This window comes from Macrotis lagotis, chromosome X, assembly GCF_037893015.1.
Source record: "Macrotis lagotis isolate mMagLag1 chromosome X, bilby.v1.9.chrom.fasta, whole genome shotgun sequence".
In the NCBI taxonomy this organism is placed as follows: domain Eukaryota; kingdom Metazoa; phylum Chordata; class Mammalia; order Peramelemorphia; family Peramelidae; genus Macrotis; species Macrotis lagotis.
The window spans coordinates 654,192,983-654,200,325 of record NC_133666.1 but is presented as its reverse complement, the minus strand read 5'-3'; the positions used below and the strand labels follow the sequence as shown (position 1 = coordinate 654,200,325).

General features: G+C 36.0%; 1 pseudogene; it reads left to right on the top strand.

Moving 5' to 3' along the window:
• Positions 1-2,924: 2,924 nt before the first annotated feature.
• Positions 2,925-4,463, top strand: LOC141499559 (deubiquitinase MYSM1 pseudogene; annotated as a pseudogene).
• Positions 4,464-7,343: the final 2,880 nt, after the last annotated feature.

Sequence of the window (7,343 nt, the reverse complement as noted above, 5' to 3'; positions counted from 1 at the left end):
TTTGTTCAGTGCTCTGGTTCTGCTCATTTTTCTTTGCAAGTCTTCACAGGTTTTTATGAAATCATCTCCTTCATCATTTATTCCAGCCCAATAATATTCCAGCCCAATCATATACTACATTTGTTCAGCCATTCCCCAATTATTGGGAATCTCTTCAGGTTTTCAAATCTTTGCCACTACATAAAGAGTAACTATAAAATTTTTGGTATACATAGGTCCTATTCCTTTTTTTTTTGATCTCTTTGGGATATAGTAATGGTATCACTGGGTCAAAGGGTATGTGGAATTTTTAAAAAAGCTATTTTGGTTTATTTTTTTCCAATTACATGCAAAGATAATTTTCAACATTGATTTTTTATAAACTTTGAATTCCACAATTTTTTTACGATTTTCCCTTCCCTCCCCCCCTCCTCATGACAGCGAGTAATAGGTTATACATATACAATCCTGTTTAACATATTTCCATATCAGTCATGTTGAATCAGATTTAAAGGGGCTGGGAATATAGTCGTAGTAATTTTGTAGCCCTTTGGATAGAATTCTAAACTGTTGTCTAGAATAGTTGAACCAGTTCACGACCCCACTAATGGGACATTAGTGTCCCAATTTTTTTACATCTCTCTATCACTTGTCATTTTTCTTTCCTATCATGTTGGCCAGTTTGATGGGTATTAGGTGATACCTCAGAGTTCTTATATTTAATTATAGATAGTTGTTATGGACTTCATGTCAATGTGGTAGGAGGTAGATAGTGGAGTATTTGAGGGATCTGGGACTTTTTAAATCTTTAACATTTTTTTTCAGTGATTTTATTTCTTATGATTTCCCCTAATACTATCATAATCTTAGTCTTTTAGAAATTACTCATTTATTATACATTTCAGATCTCTCATACCTACCATGTGCTTCTCTTTTGCTATCTGAGTGATATTCATTTTTCAGTTCTTTGGATATTCCTGTTTGATTTCTTGCTATTGATAGCAACATTTTGTTTCTTTTCCTCCTCTCTTCTCAGTCTTCTAATCCTTCTGCAGTCTGACTTCTGGCCATAGCATTTAACTGAAACTAAATTTTCCTAAACTGAAGAGAAAATCTATGCCCAAAGGGAAACTTGTTCAAAAGGAAACTTCCTTTTCTATTTAAAGGGGGGGAAAAAAGGCTTTATTTTTATACTTTATTTTTATCAGTGACCTTCTTAGGATATGTGTACCCAGAAATGGAGCACCTGAGTTAGAGTATGGACATTTTAGTAACTTCATTTACTTAATTCCAAATAACTTTCCAAAATGATTATTCTTATTTATTACTCCACCAATTATGCTGTAGCATCCATAATTTCCTACAACCTCCTCAACATGATTTTTCTCATCTTTTAATTACTTAATATTAACTTTTACAAAGGTGTGTTTACTTTAGAGATATAGCAAAAATAAAGTATAAACACTTCCCCTAATATCTCAGAGGCATACTTTTCTCTATTTTACCTTCTTTCTGAGGATGAATCCTTTCAACTTAACTCAGTTCTTATATTAGCATTGATTTCATTAAATTCCCATCTAAAAACTGCCTTGCTATTAGACAAGTTTTTGTCTTTGCAGTTCCTCTCTTGGGTCATCCCAAAGTTTGCTTCTTGCTTTTTGTGACAGCCATACTGAACTGACTTGGACTCTGACTTGGAACAGTGGGATACCCAAGGTGCCTTCTTGACCTTTAGAAACTCACAATTCTGGAGGTTACAATCATTTCACCTAAAACAGGAAAAAAACAAAAATAAGAACAAATGTAGATGCCAAGAATCAAGATTCATTTCTTGGGACACATGTTCTCAAAGGGGAGAAATCCCCAGAGCCTCTCCTCTTACATCATGATCTTCTATCAAGTTCCTACAGGAAAAGATTCATACCACTAGATAGAGAGCCAGCCTAGAGGAATAAGTCAAGAGAGACTGTGCCTCTGAAAGCAATCAAAGTGTTTCCCATTCACCTTGTGGTTAGAGGACCAGAAGCACAATATTTATCTTTTAAGTCACTTCCTTTACATGTCAATTGACTATTCTAGATACAAGCTCCCCTCTCTCCATATGAAGAAATGCCATCTAAAGATACTCTGGACTCGTATAAAACCCCTCTTACATTCTCCCCATTTGAAAAATTTTTCTCTGGAGGTTACATGGTAGATCTCAAGTCATGATCATGATCATTGTTGCTGAGAGGTGGATATTGAGGGAGACCTAGAGGCAGCAGTTCCTCCTCTATCCAGAGGCAATGAAAATACATTTGGTTTAAAGCAAGATCATTACCTTAATTCAACCTGGAGAAGGATAATTATTTCATTTCTTGGACTCTGGATGTAATGTTGAGAACCAAGCTTTCATCAAGAAAAGGTTATTAGAAGAATATTATATGTCTAGCAAATCACTTCTAGACAAATCCTGACTTGATCTAAAAGAAAAGCAATAAAAAGTTTATGAAAAGTTAATAAAAATCAGGAAAACTCATGATTACAGTCATTTATAAAACTGGTCACTCACTCAATCATGTGAGATGATGGGAGTAAATGAACTATTTGAATAAAGTCCTGGACAAGTTTATCTGGAGGTGGAAAAGAATTGCAAAACTAATAGGTAACTGCATTGTTTTACAAGAGTTACACCAGACTGCTTTAACAAGACAAAGATGATCTGGACAAAGGTCCTAGCAGAAGAACAATAGTCACCTTCTGGCCCCAGATGAACTTTCGGGAGGAGAAGTCCTGGTCCTCATTAAGTGTATGAAGGTGTGCTGAATCTAACTTGAATGTTGTAAAAATTGAGTCATTATCTAATGATGAAAAAGTAAACATTGCTGATGAATTAGATACATTTTTTTCAGATCCTCCTCAGAGGGATCTTTTATTTGATGTTCTCAATAAATCAGACCATAAAAATGGAGCTTGAGGGCTCACTCCTCCAAAGGGACAAGACTATGCCATTTCTTCAACTCCCAGGAAGGACTTTCAAAACCTTTCACAAAGCTGGAGAGAAGCAATTTCTGTCCTGGAGATTGCTTCCTGTTGCAGAAGTCCAACAACAATGGTGGATGATAGACAAGTCTCTGAATCAGACATCTAATTTTGGTACAGAAGGAAGTGCCCAGCAGGATGGAAGAGGAATGTTGGGGGACATCAAATTCTACCCAGAACTTGGCAGAAGGTAAAAGATGTCCCTGATAGTGAGGTGCTTTTTCATCCTTCCTGCCAAGGGGACAAGTAGGGGGGAGGAGATTTGAACAAGAGGTAGAAGTAAATAGAAATGCAGCTCAGGAAGAATAGAAGCAAGCCATCCCTGAGTTTTTTTCTTTTTTTTTTTTCTAGATTTTTGTAAGGCAAATGGGGTTAAGTGGCTTGCCCAAGGCCAAACAGCTAGGTAATTATTAAGTGTCTGAGGCTGGATTTGAACTTAGGTCCTCCTGACTCCAGGGCTGGTGCTCTATCCACTGGACCACCTAGCCGCCCCCTCATTCCTGAGTTTTTGAGGGTGGCCAGACCAAGGCACCGGAATGATATTTGAAGACTAGGAATTACATTTTAGATCAGTGGGAAAGATGCAAACTGCACTATTTGAATGTGACCTTAGTGTAGTCAGGACTGAAGAACTTTATTAGATGGATAAACACATACCTGGAGTTAATAGGATGATCAATTTTGGAGGTAGGCAGGCTTTGCAAAACATACCCCAGTCAACTAATAAGACATGAGTCAGGGAAGGAACAGAAGGAAAAGAAATGTATCAATTAGTCCAACAAGCCCATTCCTTGCCCAGGTGGCAAATAGGAGACTTCAGGGGGGACTGGTATGATGCAAGAAATTTGGAAGGACAGACATTTAAGTATCTCTCAGTTGAAGAGTTAGCCAGAAGCAGGGAAGATGAAAAAAACATATCTATGAAATCTTTCAAAGTGCCCAGGCAATTCAAAAGCTCCTTTAATCCCTTCCAGATGATTCCTTGAAGTCTCTTCAGTGAAGCAAATTTTAGGTGTGAGTGGTTTCAGAAGCACTTTAATATAGATTTGCATACTCATATTTTCATGGCAGAACTGATTGGTCTCTTAGGAGGAAGATACTCTAAAGTTGATAAGGTAGTTGATATCTTTGCAGTTGAGCCTTCTTATGGAGTATTATTGTACTACTTGAGTAGTCTGACTTTAGAGAAGCATGGAAAGAATTATATGAACTGATGCTGAGTAAAGGGAGCAGAACCAAGAGAACATTGTACACATTAACAACAATATGATGGATGCAGCAACTTTCAGGAGTTTAGAGATCAAGGACAACCCTGGGAAACCTGTTATGGACAATGCCATCCATTTCCAGAGGAAAAAAGCAAAAAACCAAAACCAAAACATTTATAATATGTTCACTTTTTAAAAAATTTTCTTTCCTTTCTATCTCATGGTTTTCTTTCTTTTTCCTTAATCCTAATTCCTTTTACACAAAATGACTATTATGTAAATATGTTAAACACAGTTGTACAGGTACAACTTTTACTAGAGTGTTTTGCCTCCAAGGGAGGGTAGTAGAAAAATGTGTAACTTATAAATTTGTAAATGGATGAATGTTGAAAAACTACCATGGCATATAATTGCAAAAATAAAATAAAATATCAATTAAAAAACGAAGTGGGGGAGGTCAGTGTGGGATGGAAGTACATAGACAATAGAAAAATATGCAGCATATATACAAGAGCCTTCATATATCCATAAGGGCATTTTGTCTTATAAAATGACTCATTTGGGAATGAAAAAAATTGAGAGCCAAAGCTTTGGAATGTGGTCATTGGTCATAAAGGACATTCATTTTAGTCTTCAAACTCAAGATTTGTCCTCTATGTTACTAAGAAATCTTAAAAATTTGTTATAGGTTCTCTTTGTAACAAAGATCATTCCTTGCCCTCAAACTCTTCACATAAAGATAAAAGAGGACACTCAGATAAAAACAAAAATAAAAAAAAACAAACACTAATTATTTCTAGTTGATTTATGTCAGCTTCTTGTGTGTACTCAAACATACATTATATTTGCACCACACATGCTTTCACATGTGTTTTACATGAATATGTAAACATGCACATGCATAGCACACATATACATGCATGTGTGCATAGCTTTAGGTTTTCCCCCCCTCCTATGCTATGAACAGTAGAATTTTCTATTGTGATTTTGACAGACCAAACTAGTCATTTTATTATAACCTTTGCATGATTGCATGATTGTGTGCTTAATTTCTGATATCTGTTGCATGCTTGGGTACACTGTGATAACAAGTTAAGTGAAAATTAGCACTATGTTGGTACGGATCCTGGAATGTTGGTGTGAAATGATGGACTTAGATGCCTTTGAAGAAATGATATAATCAGGTCTGTTGACTAAATGCGAGTCAAGGATATTGGGTGTGTTCTTTAAGATGTGGAAGAATTGGGGAAGAAGGTAGGTCCTTGTCAGAACATATAAGGGTTCAGACACAGAACTATTTGTATTCTGTAAATAATTTGAAGCAATTATGCACTCTAGGATCTCTACATAAGGTACTCCTTACTTTGAATTTCAGGGCATAAAATCCTTTCTCTTCTGTAGGGTCCTTTTTTTTTTTTTAGGTTTTCACAAGGCAATGGGGTTAAGTGGCTTGCCCAAGGCCACACAGCTAGGTAATCATTAAGTGTCTGAGACCGGATTTGAACCCAGGTACTCCTGACTCCAGGGCCGGTGCTTTATCCACTGCGCCATCTAGCTGCCCCTTGTAGGGTCCTTTAAAAAACTATTTCTTTTAGTCATTCAACTAGTATTTATTTCAACAATATTTTTTGCAAAGGTTTAAGTTTTACATTTTTTCTCCCCTCCCTCCCTTCACTCTTCCCTCCCCCAACAGAAAGCAATCTAATATAGGCATGTATAGTGTATATATATATATATATATATATATTATATATATATATATATATACACACACACACACACACACACACACACACACAGAGTATATAGTATAAACTGGTAAATATAGATCTATATCAATCATATTAAGAAAAAAGAATTAAATTTAAAGAAAAAAACATTAGAGAGAAAAAAGTATATCTAAGACAACTTTTAAAAATTGAAGATAGTGAGCTTTGGTTTCCATTTAAACTTCACAATTCCTTCTCTGATATAGATGGTATTTTCCATCAAAAGTCTCTTAGAATTGTCTTTGATTACTGTGCTGCTGAAATGAACATGTTCATTATAGTCGATCATCGCCCAGTATTGCTGGTAGTATGTTCAGTGTTCTTCTGGTTTTGCTCACTTCACTCAGCATTAGTTTCATGCACTTCTTTTCAGGCTTTTCTGAAGTCCTATCTCTCATGATTTCTCACAGAACAATAGAACTCTATCACATTCATATAGCAGAATTTGTTCAATCATTCCCCAATAGATGGACATCCCCTCAATCCAATTCTTTGTCACTATGAAAAGAACTGCTCTAAATATTTTTGTACATGTGGGTTCTTTATTACCCTTTTTTGTGATCTCTTTGGGATACAGACCTAGGAGTGGTATTCCTGGATCAAAGAGAATGTATAGTTTTCTTTCCCTTTGTACATAGAAATTGCTCTCTGTAAAGTTGAATCAGTTTATAACTTCTGTGGAATCCTTTACAAAGAACCCACTGGAATGTGTTGTTTCTAGATTCTTCTCCTCACTGGGAACAGTGACTGTCTAGTTCATAGCTGGCTGGTTGTCTTTTCTCCTGTCAACTATTATACTTTTTGAAGTTGCTTCTGATCTTTGGTAACTGTCTCTCTGTATCCAGGTCTCTGTCTTACTCAATTGTTCCACAGAATTTAACTTTTGAAAGAGATGTCTCTTTCTATGATACCATCATACCTCCCCCTTAAGAGGTAAGGAGCTGTTTTTTTCCCCCTTTTCTCTTTGACTACCTTGACTTCTCAAACTATCTTTTGAGAACAGCCAGTCAGTCAGTCAGGGTTCTTTTTCTATTCCACTAATAGATTTTTGAAACTTGGTAGCAGGAAATGATTGTTTCCTTCCTAAGTACAATCACACCTCTTCATTTGTGATTTTTATCAGGTGATTGGGAGGGGGAATCTAAGTCCCTTCTTCACTCTTATACAAGATTTAAAAAATATTGATATTTACATAACTTATATAATCAAATAATAATGACATCCCAAGACTTTGGACTCATGTAGACTGTACACGAGACCTAAGATGGTCATTTATTCTCATTAGTTCACTCTACTCTGGCAGATCTATAAAGAGAACATTTGCCAGTCTTATTCCTCTTTGTACTCCACTCCTGATCTGATGAAT